This window comes from Mus caroli, unplaced genomic scaffold (assembly GCF_978045245.1).
Source record: "Mus caroli unplaced genomic scaffold, Mus_caroli_1 scaffold_3, whole genome shotgun sequence".
NCBI classification, from domain to species: Eukaryota; Metazoa; Chordata; class Mammalia; order Rodentia; family Muridae; genus Mus; species Mus caroli.
Genome location: NW_028227258.1, coordinates 108426805 through 108441044, shown reverse-complemented (window position 1 = coordinate 108441044; position 14240 = coordinate 108426805). Strand labels below are relative to the sequence as shown.

The following is a 14240-nucleotide window of genomic DNA, read 5'->3' as shown; positions in this document are numbered from 1 at the left end:
ACAGTAGTGCAGATGCCAAGAAGTGCTTGCTGACAGGAGCCTGACACAGCTGTGTCCTGAGAAGCTCTGCCAGATCTCGACCAATAATACAGATGCTCACAGCCAAGCATCGAACTGATACAGGGACCCCAATGAAGGAGCTAGGGGAAGAACTGAAGGAGCTAAAGGGGCCTTATTAGGCATCAGTAGGAAGGGAAGCCCTTCGTCCTGTGAAGGCTTAATGCCCCAGTGTATGGGAATGCTAGGGCAGTGAGGTGGGAGTGGGTAGGTGGGTGGGGAAGCACCCTCATAGAAGAAAGGAGGATGGGATAGGGGGTTGCGGAGGGGAAACCAGGGAAGGAGTTAACATTTGAAATGTATGTAAATAAAATTTTTTCAGGTACCAGAGAGCCAGGAAGGTGGTGGTGATGGCGCGAGTTCCGCGTCCCAAGCGGCCCGACCTTGTTTTTGAGGAAGAGGACCTTCCCTATGAGGAAGAAATCATGAGGAACCAGTTCTCCGTCAAATGCTGGCTCCGCTACATCGAGTTCAAACAGGGGGCCCCCAAGCCCCGACTCAACCAGTTGTATGAGCGGGCACTCAAACTGCTTCCCTGCAGCTACAAACTCTGGTACCGCTATCTGAAGGCACGCCGGGCACAGGTGAAACATCGCTGTGTGACTGACCCTGCCTATGAAGATGTCAACAACTGCCATGAGAGGGCCTTTGTGTTCATGCACAAGATGCCACGCCTGTGGTTAGACTACTGCCAGTTTCTCATGGACCAGGGAAGGGTAACACATACCCGCCGCACCTTTGACCGTGCCCTCAGGGCACTGCCCATCACACAACACTCTCGCATCTGGCCCCTGTATCTGCGTTTCCTGCGCTCCTACCCACTGCCTGAGACTGCTGTGCGAGGCTACCGTCGCTTCCTCAAGCTGAGTCCTGAGAGCGCTGAGGAATACATCGAGTATCTCAAATCCAGTGACCGGCTAGACGAGGCTGCACAGCGCCTGGCCACCGTGGTGAATGATGAGCGCTTTGTATCCAAGGCTGGTAAATCCAACTACCAGCTGTGGCACCAGCTGTGTGACCTTATCTCCCAGAATCCAGACAAGGTACAGTCTCTCAGTGTGGATGCCATAATCCGTGGTGGGCTCACCCGTTTCACTGACCAGCTGGGCAAGCTGTGGTGCTCTCTGGCAGACTACTATATCCGCAGTGGCCACTTCGAAAAGGCTCGGGATGTGTATGAGGAGGCCATTCGCACGGTGATGACCGTGCGGGACTTCACCCAGGTGTTCGACAGCTACGCCCAGTTTGAGGAGAGCATGATTGCAGCGAAGATGGAGACTGCCTCTGAACTGGGGCGTGAGGAGGAGGACGATGTGGACCTAGAGCTGCGCCTGGCCCGCTTCGAACAGCTCATCAGCCGACTGCCCCTGCTTCTCAATAGCGTCCTTCTGCGCCAGAACCCACACCACGTCCACGAGTGGCACAAGCGTGTAGCCCTCCATCAGGGCCGCCCTCGGGAGATTATCAACACATACACAGAGGCTGTGCAAACAGTAGACCCCTTCAAAGCCACAGGCAAGCCCCACACACTGTGGGTTGCATTCGCCAAGTTTTACGAAGACAATGGACAGCTGGATGATGCTCGTGTCATCCTAGAGAAGGCCACCAAGGTGAACTTCAAGCAGGTGGATGACCGGCAAGTGTGTGGTGCCAGTGTGGGGAGCTGGAGCTCAGGCACGAGAATTACGATGAGGCCTTAAAGCTGCTTCGGAAAGCCACGGCTTTGCCTGCCCGCCGAGCTGAGTACTTTGATGGTTCAGAACCTGTGCAGAACCGTGTATATAAGTCACTGAAGGTGTGGTCCATGCTTGCTGACTTGGAGGAAAGCCTGGGCACTTTCCAGTCAACCAAGGCAGTGTATGACCGAATCCTGGACCTGCGCATAGCCACACCACAGATCGTTATTAACTATGCCATGTTCCTGGAGGAGCACAAGTACTTTGAGGAGAGCTTCAAGGCATATGAGCGTGGCATCTCACTGTTCAAGTGGCCCAATGTTTCAGACATCTGGAGCACCTACCTGACCAAATTCATCTCGCGCTCTGGGGGCCGAAAGCTGGAGCGTGCACGGGATCTCTTTGAGCAGGCACTCGATGGCTGCCCACCAAAATATGCCAAGACTTTATACCTGCTCTACGCACAGCTGGAGGAGGAATGGGGCCTTGCCCGCCATGCCATGGCTGTGTATGACCGTGCGACCAGGGCAGTGGAGCCAGCACAGCAGTACGACATGTTTAACATCTACATCAAGCGGGCTGCTGAGATCTATGGCATCACCCACACTCGTGCCATCTACCAGAAGGCCATTGAGGTGCTGTCTGATGAGCATGCCCGTGAGATGTGCCTGCGGTTTGCAGACATGGAGTGCAAGCTCGGTGAAATCGACCGCGCCCGGGCCATCTACAGCTTCTGCTCCCAGATCTGTGATCCCCGGACAACTGGGGCATTCTGGCAAACATGGAAGGACTTTGAGGTCCGGCACGGCAATGAGGATACCATCAGGGAGATGCTGAGGATACGGCGGAGTGTGCAGGCCACATACAATACTCAGGTCAACTTCATGGCTTCACAGATGCTCAAGGTGTCTGGCAGTGCCACAGGCACCATGTCTGACCTGGCTCCTGGGCAGAGCGGCATGGATGACATGAAGTTGCTGGAACAGAGAGCAGAACAGCTGGCAGCTGAGGCAGAGCGGGACCAGCACCTCAGGGCCCAGAGTAAGATCTTCTTTGTGAGGAGTGATGCATCCAGGGAGGAATTGGCAGAGCTGGCTCAGCAGGCCAACCCTGAGGAGATCCAGCTGGGCGAGGATGAGGACGAGGACGAGATGGACCTGGAGCCCAATGAAGTCCGACTGGAACAGCAGAGTGTACCAGCTGCTGTGTTCGGGAGCCTAAAGGAAGACTGACCCCCTCCACACTTTTTCCTCCATGGTCCCTCCCCCATAACTACCCTTCTAATACAGCCCCTCTTTGTACATCAAAAAAAAAAAAAAAAAATTCAGGTCTTTCAGCGGAATCGGGATCATGGCGGCCACGGCCAAGATGGCTACGTCTGGCTGGGTGCGGAAGAGGCTGCTCAAAGAGGAGGACATGACCAAAGTGGAGTTTGAGACGAGCGAGGAGGTGGACGTGATCCCAAAGTTCGACACCATGGGCCTGCGAGAGGACCTGCTGCGCAGCATCTACGCCTACGGTTTTGAAAAACCTTCAGTGATCCAGCATCGTGCTATCAAGCAGATAATTAAAAGAGAGATGTCATTGCACAGTCTCAGTCTGACACAGGCAAGACAGCCACCTTCAGTATCTCAGTGCTGCAGTGCTTGGATATCCAGGTTCGAGAAAGCCAAGCTTTGATCCTGGCTCCAACCAGAGAGTTAGCGGTGCAGATTCAGAAGGGTCTGCTTGCTCTGGGGGATTACATGAAAGTGCAGTGCCATGCCTGCATTGGGGGCACCAGTGTCGGGGAGGACATCCGGAAGCTGGACTACGGGCAGCATGTGGTGGCAGGCACGCCGGGACGCGTCTTTGATCTGATCCGCCGCAGAAGTTTAGGGACACGGGCTATTAAGATGCTGGTTTTGGATGAAGCTGATGAAATGTTGAACAAAGGTTTCATGGAGCAGATCTAGGATGTGTACAGGTATTTGCCACCAGCCACACAGGTCGTTCTCATCAGTGCCACACTGCCTCATGAGATCCTGAAGATGACCAATAAGTTCATGACCGACCCCATCCGCACCCTGGTGAAGCGTGATGAGTTGACTCTGGAAGGCATCAAACAGTTCTTTGTGGCCGTGGAAAGAGAGGAATGGAAGTTTGATACTCTATGTGATCTCTACGACACGCTGACCATCACCCAGGCCGTCATCTTCTGCAACACCAAGAGGAAGGTTGACTGGCTGACAGAGAAAATGAGAGAAGCCAATTTCACTGTGTCATGGAGACATGCCCCAGAAAGAAGGAGAGTCTATCATGAAGGAGTTCCGGTCAGGTGCCAGCCGGGTGCTCATCTCCACAGACGTCTGGGCTCGGGGCCTGGATGTCCCTCAGGTGTCCCTCATCATTAACTATGACCTGCCCAACAACAGAGAACTATACATTCACAGAATTGGGAGATTGGGTCGGTATGGACGAAAAGGTGTGGCCATCGATTTTGTGAAGAATGATGACATCCGGATTCTCAGGGACATCGAGCAGTACTACGCTACCCAGATAGATGAGATGCCCGTGAACGTGGCTAACCTCATCTGAAGCTGGTGCTGGTCCACCGACACCCTGTTTGGAAACAGAAGCTTCTATTTAATGGGGTTGATTGATATGAACTGTCTTCTCGGAGCCCCTCTTCCATCTTTTCTAATGCACGTGTAAATAACCCAATGCTTAACCTTTTACATTAAACGTGGACATTTTACTGTGAAAAAAAAAATAATGTAGTTTTATGGTTTGTTAGGAAATATTTTCTAAATCATAAATGAGTAATGGTTGCTGTCAAATTGTTTTCTGCATTGATTAAAAAATATGTGGTGGTTTTTCTCTCTGCTAATCTTTTGTGTTCATTTTAATATTGGGATATTTAAAATTGCACACAATACTGAATATGTACACAAAAAGACAATAGTTATCTATACTTACACTTGATAGAGTACATTTCTGTATTTTTCCCACACAATACATATTCTTCCAACAATGCCTACTGTAGACATCGTAGACAAGCGCCTCAAACTTACCTGAATCCTGACAATATCACAGATCAAGGGGTGGTGTCCCAAAGACAGCATTCTCTAGTTTCTCATAACACATTTACTATTTCTCCCATAATGCCATTAAATTTTTCATCATCTTGATTGGTCTTTAAGCAATTATTGTAAAATCCAAATCTGCTAAATCAAATGTCAATCAATTATGGTTTTAACGTTACAAATTCATAATTTCTGTGACATTACGATCTTTTCTCTTAGAATATTTGGGCTGTGTTTATTAGCTACTTGGCAATGTGAATAAGAATTTTAGAGCATTGTTTTCATGTGTGCTTGTTTCTACGACATATTCTGTACCATGCCCAGTTTTATTCTTATTACTATAGCTCAGCAGTGGGCCTGAGCCTTGTTTTTTTAATCTTTACCAACTGCCTTCAGGTAAAACTTATACTATAGACTGCCAAGTAGCCTCATCCTAAAAGGGCTTTCATGCACACCCTTCTGGGCTTCTTATTCCTCTTACAGGTGAGTATTTGCCTTTGAACATATTATGATATACATGTCTCCATTCTTACCTCCAATATGACACAATAACAGATCTAACAAGAAATCTAGAAAGAAAAGTATTCCCCAGAGCCTCTTAGTCAACGAAGGCATTCTTACTATTCAGAAACACCATAGTTGTCACCATAGGTGTCACATATGTTCACATACATTCTCTAACATATGTAATACAGGCCTCATCCCCAGCCAAGGAGCTGTTTGCAGTTGATGGCCCCTGGGACCAAAGTGGGTTGCCTGTGGTTCAGTGGCTAGTGTTCTATTTCCATGAGCAGGAAGGCAGCACTAGTTAGATCTACTAAAAACAGGACTATAGGAGGGAAGCTTGGGAGGGAGGCATCTAGGAGGAGTTGGAGGATGTGTGTGTGTGTATGTGTGTGTGTGTGTGTGAATGTCCCTGTCCCTGCCATTTCTTTGTAAGTCATTTACATTTCTTTCTTCCTGGGTTAATTACTTTCAGATGTGCTATAAAGAGTGTCTACTAAGCATCACCTGGAATTTTTTGGTAGATAATTGGAAGACATTAACTGATAATTCTCCACTCATGAATCAGTCCCACCCACCTTTCCTGACTGTGACATTTCCCAACTATTCTAAGAGACTTCCTGTTGTGTGCTACCTCTAATTAGATTTTCTGTCACAGACAACCATTTGCATATCTAATCACATTTTGATGTTAATTTTACATCTTTTTGTAATATTTTTGAAGGCGTTTTAAGGAAGAGTGACTTAAATTTAGGCTGAAATACAAGAGCGGTTATAATTTCCAATCTAACTATGGGTTAGTGATTTGGTCAAGACAGAGGCTGCTTTCACTTGCCTCAGGTTTCAAGCAGTTTCTCACCTTTGCTCATAAGCATCCTCACAGATCTGGTTCCAGTTTTGCTTCTGGAAGCTCATAAGCGCTTTTTCTGTGATGGAAAGAAACAGCCACTGTTCGCTGGATACTGCCACAGCAGCATCATACAGCTTGACAAGAACATCACAGGCTTCACTCCAGCCTGTTTATCCTCTGCATCATTCAAAGCACAGCCCACAATGCCACATGCAGTGACCCACTGGGAACCAACCACAGGCTCATCTGACAAAAGACATGGTGTGAACAAGATCTCTGAGAATGAGCAGGGCTGTTTCTTCTGACCTATCATTTACATAGCTGCTTGGTGGCAGGAGGCAAAGTGGACCAAAAAAAAATCCAACAAGCCGACCCCTTCTCAGATACTAGTAGCCCCAGAACCAAACTAGAAGCTGAATATTGATATCTGATGGGCCACTTGAGAAATGACTCTGGATGCAAACCCTAGAACTCCTAGATTTTCTTTTAGAATCCAGGTAGGATTTCTCTCAGACTTCTCTGTGCCACATACCACCACCCACAGGAAAGGACTATTGTCCTGCAATGTACAGGGAAGCATGAAAAAAAATGTATCTAAGAGACCTGACCATATCAGTAGTCATGTGGAAGCTTAAAGGTGAGCCACTCCCTGGTCCTCGGCCTCTGAGGTGACTTACTTTTGTATGGCTTCTCCTACCCTTTCCATCTTACTAAATCCTATGTTGCCTGGGACCTGAATAGGCTTGCTTATCGCTCATCCTCAACTCCTCCCCTAGGTGTTTACTTATAAGAACATCTCAGGCCTCTGTGGCTATCTGTATCTTGCCTACGTGCTTTTCCAGTGGAGTTTGTTTATTATCGTGCATCTCAGGCTCCTCAAGTCCTGGAGCAGGTCAAATATACCCAATGGATTTTATGAACTACATGTGACTTTATTTTTTTTTCAGTCAGATCCTTTAAACCCATGGTTTGAACATATTTCTGTCTGTGTCTTAGTCAAACTATAGGTTCTGGTGGTTTTGAGGTTAATAGTAATAGTTTTCCATTGACTTTTAGGAAAACAATGTTAGGCGTGGTTTGCTGACCACATGCACTTCAAGTTTCTCTTCATTTCCAGAATGCCCCTGCCTTGTATTTTCAAGGTTGTCATGAGAGGGCAGAAAAGATGGCCTCTATGTCCTTGTCTTCTCACAGAGCTGTTCCTAGGGACTCCTTCAGGGGAAGAAGGATCTGAGTTCACACCCTAGCATGTTATATTTCAAGCCTTCCGGGTGGCAGAGCTCCCAAACCTTTCTCTAGTGGAAAAGGTGGTGGGCTCCCAAGGAAGAGTTCCTGCTATCTTGCAATCAGGACTTCTTTGACCTGGGAAGTTTTGTATCTGATTATCCACATACAGCTGTAGTTCCTCTTGTTTCTCAAATGTTTGTATCATCAAGGCCATTTAAAATTCCCAGGTGAGTCTTCCACTGTAGCCTCTGGTAAATTAGTTAATTTGATTTCTACAACAAGATTTATGTCTTGATAATGAAAATACTTGTATATTCTTGCTTTATGAGGATTTGAAGTAGGGTGATTAATTAGTAGCCTGAATTGCCCAAAATTTTCCAGTTTTGCCTCTGGAAACCAAATGTTTGGTCATGATCTTGTCCCTAGGAAAACTAAGAGGATTAGTCACCATGAATTAGGAACAAGGCAAATTTTCTCTTTGTGATGCTCCAAGATGTCTAAAATCACAACCTCTTTTCTTTAAATTCCATTAGGCAAGAACTGCAGAGTTGTTTGTATATCTCTCAGTGCTGAGTACCAGTGCTGAAGTCCCTCTGAGTTCTTCTGAAGATGCCTGCCTGACTCAGTAGAAAAGCTATTGGCATTTCCATGGCATTCATGCTGTTATTTCACATGAGCATATTTTCTCTGGCATGTTGGTATTCACTCCTGGGTACCACTGCTGGGTTTCCTCTGCCAGCATCCCACATTGCACCTTCCAGTTGCCTAAAAGCCAATAGGGAAGAAGTTTCCAACTCAGTTCCAGTTTGATTTGTCTCTATGTAGCCGGTAGCTAATTACCCCCCCATCCCCGCCACACACACCCCTACACCTGCCTTTGATGAGAGAACTTACCTGGACAGCACATACATTTGTTCAGAGCAAAAATGGAAATGGAGACACTGGCAGATTGTGTGATGTTTGAACTGTTCAATAATAAGGAAAGGACACCAGAGGCTTTTTACAGCATTCTTAAAGGGACACTGATAATATTTATGAGTTACTACAGTATAATTATCTGGAAACCTTACCTTGATATTTTAATTGGGTTATAATTCAATGCTAGTGCTCAAACTCAAGGCCTTATGTATGCAATGCAACAACTCTACACCCTAAGCTCAGGAAACCTACATTAAACCATTCTAAAACAAAGACAGAAAACAGAGTGCTGACCTGTATGCTGAGAGCAGTACCCAGAGAGAAGCTGAGAAAACATAGTCTTAGTCCAATGTCTTAGCATGCACACACACACACACACACACACATATCACTCTCCACCAGGCCTGGGTGACTTGTGATTGATCCCTGGGACGCAGACTGGTAGACATGTCCCACCCAAGCCCACTAGAATAGAATTTAAAATCTCATAAAGATATATACAAAGAGCAAGTATAAGTTGGAGTTTCTGTCAGGAGGGCCATTATAAATACAGTTGTTATGTGTTGCCACAGGGATCCCTAACAGGGGCGATTTGCAGGGACAGATGAGGATGTGATAAAGGAGCAGGGTGGCAGCGATGATCATAGGTGACGCATACTTACTTGGTTTATTGAATTGTGTATTTAGCTGGTCATAACCAGCGAAGCTCTGTGTGCCTACCCCTTCCTCTACCCACCAACCCAAGAGCACATTGGTAGCCCATCTGTCTGTTCCTGTGTGGAAGTTTCCACCATGATAATTACTTAATCACTCTTCATTTTCCTTGTGAGTCAGCTCGATTTTCTCTGTTTCAAATCTTAAATCTTTGTGTTGCAAATCTATTTTGCTGATGTGTTTAGATAATTAGATTTAAAAATAATTTCTGTGGCTCACATGGTTCATTAGATGCCGAATAATAAATGAGATTAATTTTCATAGTTTATGTCCCAATGTCTCAGTATAGTTAATAATATTTAGAACAATTTATAAATTGGGGAGAAAGGCTCAATTTATAAAACAAACTGTGTCTTAATAAAGCCATAAGGTAAATGGTGTCTCTCTTTTTCCACCTGCCAGGCTTATCTCTTCAAAAGTTTTTATGGCATCTTTTAATTTATTGATATACATCACTGGACCCTGATGTCTCCAGGCACAGTGCTAAGGGTCCCTGAGCCAGATGGGTCCAGGCCATCTGACCACAGTGCAGATCTTGACTCATTCACTACCACAATTGTGGTATGAGTGTGATCAATTACTCCGAGTTCAATAATTCTGAAAGGTAGACAGTAGTCATTTGTTTTCTGAAGGTTGTTTTAGCACAAAATATCTATCTATCTATCTGTCTGTCTATCATCTATCTATCTATCTATCTATCTATCTATCTATCTATCTATCTATCTACCTATTGCTGTGAAATCACAGTATTCTTCCTAGTGAAGGAAATGTTGAAGAACTACATAATCACAGTTTGGAATTAGAGTTTGCTTTGCATAGCCAGGATGATGCTCCCTCTGATAACTTACTTTGGTCATCTCCTAATTGGATTGAAAAACAACAACAACAACAACAACAACAACAAACACCTAAACTATTAATGAAGCCACTTCTGGGTGTGACCCTGCTATTTTTTTCCCCGGAATTATTAGCTCATGATGGTTATGGCCCGAGGAATGGTTCAGTTCCCCAGTGGATTAAAAAATCTGATGATTGTCAAGAGGAGGTAGAACTGTGGAAAGAGATTTCAGGTTGTATAGCTGGTGCCACTCCATCAGAGAGAGCTCAGGTCTGGTATATAGCAGGCATGCCGTAGAAGGCTATAGATATGTAATCAATAATGGGTGGAAGTTGAATGGATGCCAAAGCACACAGTAGAAAGAGATGATACATTTCTCTGAATTTCTTACTAATACATAAGTTCCAGGGATGATCATATTCCAGCATATGGATGTAGAAAAATACTTTCCAACTTACTTCCTGATGGACATTTTCTTTCTTTACAGTTTGGGGATCTATTCATAATTCTACTCTGAATGTTCAAGTAGTGTGCATGGGATGTATTTGAGTTTCTCATAGGTGGCCATCTGTGGATAAAATGGTTTCCATATACCAGGTGAAATACAAACACCAACTGGTTGTATCTATCATCTTCAATATCCATGTGTAGGAATTGCATCACACAGACAACAACAAAATCACACAAATAAAAAATAATAATATTTCACTTTGTCCAGGATTTTGGCACTGCAGTTATCAGTTAGAGTCAGATGCTAAGGAGAAGCTGCTTAGTAACAGATAGGAAAGAAACACAATAAATAATAATAATAATAATAATAATAATGATAAAAATCAGAGCCAGAGAGAAGGCAAAAAGTCTAGGAAAGGCCTTCTCCTGGCCAAGACAAAGCCATTGCAACAGAAAGCCAGAGCTACTGAGGATGCCTGCATTGTGTCCTGTAGTCAGGGCCTCAGGCACCCATCTACTGTTAAATATTTACCATGGATAGATTTAAGGAGAAGGGGAGTCATTGGCTTCAGTTGTATACTGCCTGATGACCCCACCAGCCTCCTGTAGATGATTGCACAGTGTCTTAGTAAGGGTTTTACAGCTGTGAACAGACACCATCGCCAAGACAACTCTTATAAGGACAACATTTAATTGGGGCTGGCTTATAGGTTCAGAGGTTCAGTCCATTATCATCAAAGCAGGAATATGACAGCATCCAGGCAGGCATGGTGCAGGTGGAGCTGAGGTTTTACATCTTCATCTGGAGGCTGCTAGCATAACACTGGCTTCCAGGCAGCTAGGATGAGGGTCTTAAAGCCCATCCCCCACAGTGGCACACACTCGAACAAGACCACACCTACTCCGAAATGGCCACACCTTCTAATAGTGCCATTCCCTGGGCAGAGCATACACAAACCATCACACACAGGTTGTCCTGTTCAACAAAATGTGTCACAGAACAAAACCCAAAGTCGTGAATCTGAGATGGAGACAGGCAGGGAGTAAAGGGAAGGTTGAAAGACAGGGAGGGAGGAGAGAGAGCATGGTGTGAGAAAGCAAGCAGACTGTATGCATATGTGAAATTTGCAAATAAAAATAAAACAAAAGGCCTTAGGAAGTATATGTAGTATAGGCAGTATACTATATGACAAATATTGTTATATTACATACAGTGTAAAGACTTCCTTTTATGATGCTAGTCTCTATTTTTTTCTCATTAATTCTAGAAATAAAATGTCTACATTTTAGTCCTTTTTTATTTAAAATCATAGATGTGAAACCCATGTGAGCCTTACATGAGTCCACTGGATGATAAAATCCATGGTTATGGTTAAATGTTAGATATGTAACTACAAGTTCAAATCATGTTGCTGATTTCAATTAGTCATATGTTTTTTCTTCAATGCATTTTTATTACATGATATTATTAAAATATGGTTTAGGGCTGGGACTGTAGTTTAGAGCATAAGATCCTGAGTTAAAAACTCCATGGCACTATAAAAAATAGTAACTGTTTATATATCAACCATTGTATATTAAAATGCTCTATTGGATTTGTGGTTTGACACATAGATAGCTCAACATATCATCACAACAAAATTCCTATTGAACTTATCCTTACTTATGCAATTCCTTTCTCATGCAATCTCTGCCATATTGATCAGCTTTATGTTAGTTATAGAATTGCATATAAGTGAGATCACTCCACGTGCACACATTTATCTTGTTCCTTTGCTTCAGTTGTTTTGGGGATTCACTTCTGTCATATCAATATTTTATCTGTTTTAAATACTGATTAGATTCCATCATGTGGATAAAGCAAAGAATTTTCCACCTCACTTCCTCATGGATATTTGGGTGGTTTCCAGTTCTGTAGATTTTATACAAATCTGCTGTGAACACCCAAATAACCCACAGAGGACTGCCTTCACTTCTTTTTCATTGCTGTGAAAGACACCATGTCCATGGCAACTTATAGAAGAAAGGGTTTGGGGGGGCTTATAGTTGCAGAGGATTGGAGTCTATGATCATCATGGAGGGAAGCATGGCAGCAGGCAGGAAGGCACGGCATGGAAGAGCCGCTGAGAGCATCTGTCATGACCCACAAGCTGGAGGCCTAACTGGGAATGGCCTAGACTTTTGAAGCCTCAAAGCCCATCCATATTGACATAACTCCTCCAAATGACCACACCTTCTTTCTAGTCCTTACCAAACAGTTCCACCAAGTGGGACTCAAGTATTCAAACATGAGTACATAGGGGCCATTCTCATTGAAATCACCACAGGCACATACTTGCCTTTTTCTTCAGTGAACAGCTCTGGGTGGAATAGTTAACAAATACAAGGAAAAGTGAAAACACCACATTATTTTGAATTAGTGCTACTATTTTCCATTTCAGTTGTCAATGGCCCCTATAGTGGGAGTTTACCTTCCAGAAGGCTTGATCAGCAGTGCAGATGCCCTGTACTCTCTGACCCTTTTACTCCTGAGGACTGGGAGTGGTTTGCCACCAACTCATTCCAGCAACTAGAAACTCACCTTTTGCCTCAGCCAAATTCCACCTATTTACCTCACAGCTACTCTTGACCCTTGTTTTGATTAAATACAGTCTCCTATAGATGCTTAATGCCAACAAGTCCAGGGAATGTCTATACCTTATCTCTAGACTTATACTGATGGGGTATGTATATGACAAGCCCCCTTTTCAAGCTTCTGGATATTTCTAAATGAATTATGTACATATGGTGCATGTGTGTGGTGGTGGTGGTGGTGATGGTGGTGGTGGTGGTGGAGGTGGTGGTGGTGGTGGTGGTGTGTGTGTGTGTATGTGTGTGCCAAGGGTGGAGGTAGGGTTGTGCATGTGTGCAAGTGCCCCTGAGGCCAGAAGAAGGCGTTGGATCCCTTGGAGTTAGGGATGGTGCTGGGAACTGAATTCGGATCCTAACAAATACAATACATGCTCCTTGACATTGCGCTATCTCCCAGCTGTAGAAAATCAATGTAACTTTCCAAAGTGTTCAGTTTGACTTTGAGAAGGAAGAAATATGACCTTGTTTTCTTTTAACAGCATCTGCAAAACGAGAAAAGACACACATCACAGGTATGTGAGTGTTTCTGCACAGCCAGGGCTTCTCCACCAGCAGATGGCTGAGCATGTTGGTGGGAAGACAACAGATAAATGGCTTTGGGAAGAGATAGAAGGCAAAGTGAAAGAGCCCCGAAAAACCATGTCACCTGTTCAGGCTTAATGCACAGTTGCCACCTCTGTTACCTATGAAGGAGGCACCAGAAAAACTCTGTTGGAAGTGGTGAGGTTAGATAGAAGCGTTATAAAAAAGGACTTTAATATGTTAACTAGTGATTAAAAGAAAATTTAGTGCTAAAGCTCCCCCCTCCCCTGCCCCTTGCTTTAAAAGCACAGGGAAGCCCTTGCCCTCAGGAAGAATTGTCTTAAAAGAGAAAAGGGCATGCATTATTATGAATCTGAAAAACCACCTCGCATTTCATTTGAACGACTCTCCATTTCTCATTCAGTGTGTTCTTGCTCTGTGTCTTAACTGTTGACCATTCTGGAATTTCACTTTCCTTGGAAAAGCTCGCTGTGTGGTCTATTGCCATTTTTGTTTGAGATAATCCCCAAAGAAAAGCTTCATTATTTAAAATACAATTCCCTTGTATAGGATGCAGTTTTTGAGACACAGTGACACAGAATCCCTGTGCTGACATAATGGTAAGACATTAGATATTCATGACATATCAGAGTGTTTTTATGCAGCTTCTCACAGCTCCATGGAATAGGTCCACTTTGGAGGAAGCACTTTGAGTCATTGTACATAAGGTTTTGAAGTGGTGAATCAGGCCGAACCCTAAATCCTCTGGTGTAATTTGGTACCGCATG

At 44.5% G+C, this 14240-nt stretch overlaps 2 pseudogenes; both read left to right on the top strand.

The window, feature by feature from the left end:
- The first annotated feature begins 404 nt into the window (after positions 1–404).
- LOC147005641 (pre-mRNA-splicing factor SYF1 pseudogene) lies at positions 405–3045 on the top strand (annotated as a pseudogene).
- Positions 3046–3083: 38 nt separating this feature from the next.
- Positions 3084–4310, top strand: LOC147005640 (eukaryotic initiation factor 4A-III pseudogene; annotated as a pseudogene).
- Positions 4311–14240: the final 9930 nt, after the last annotated feature.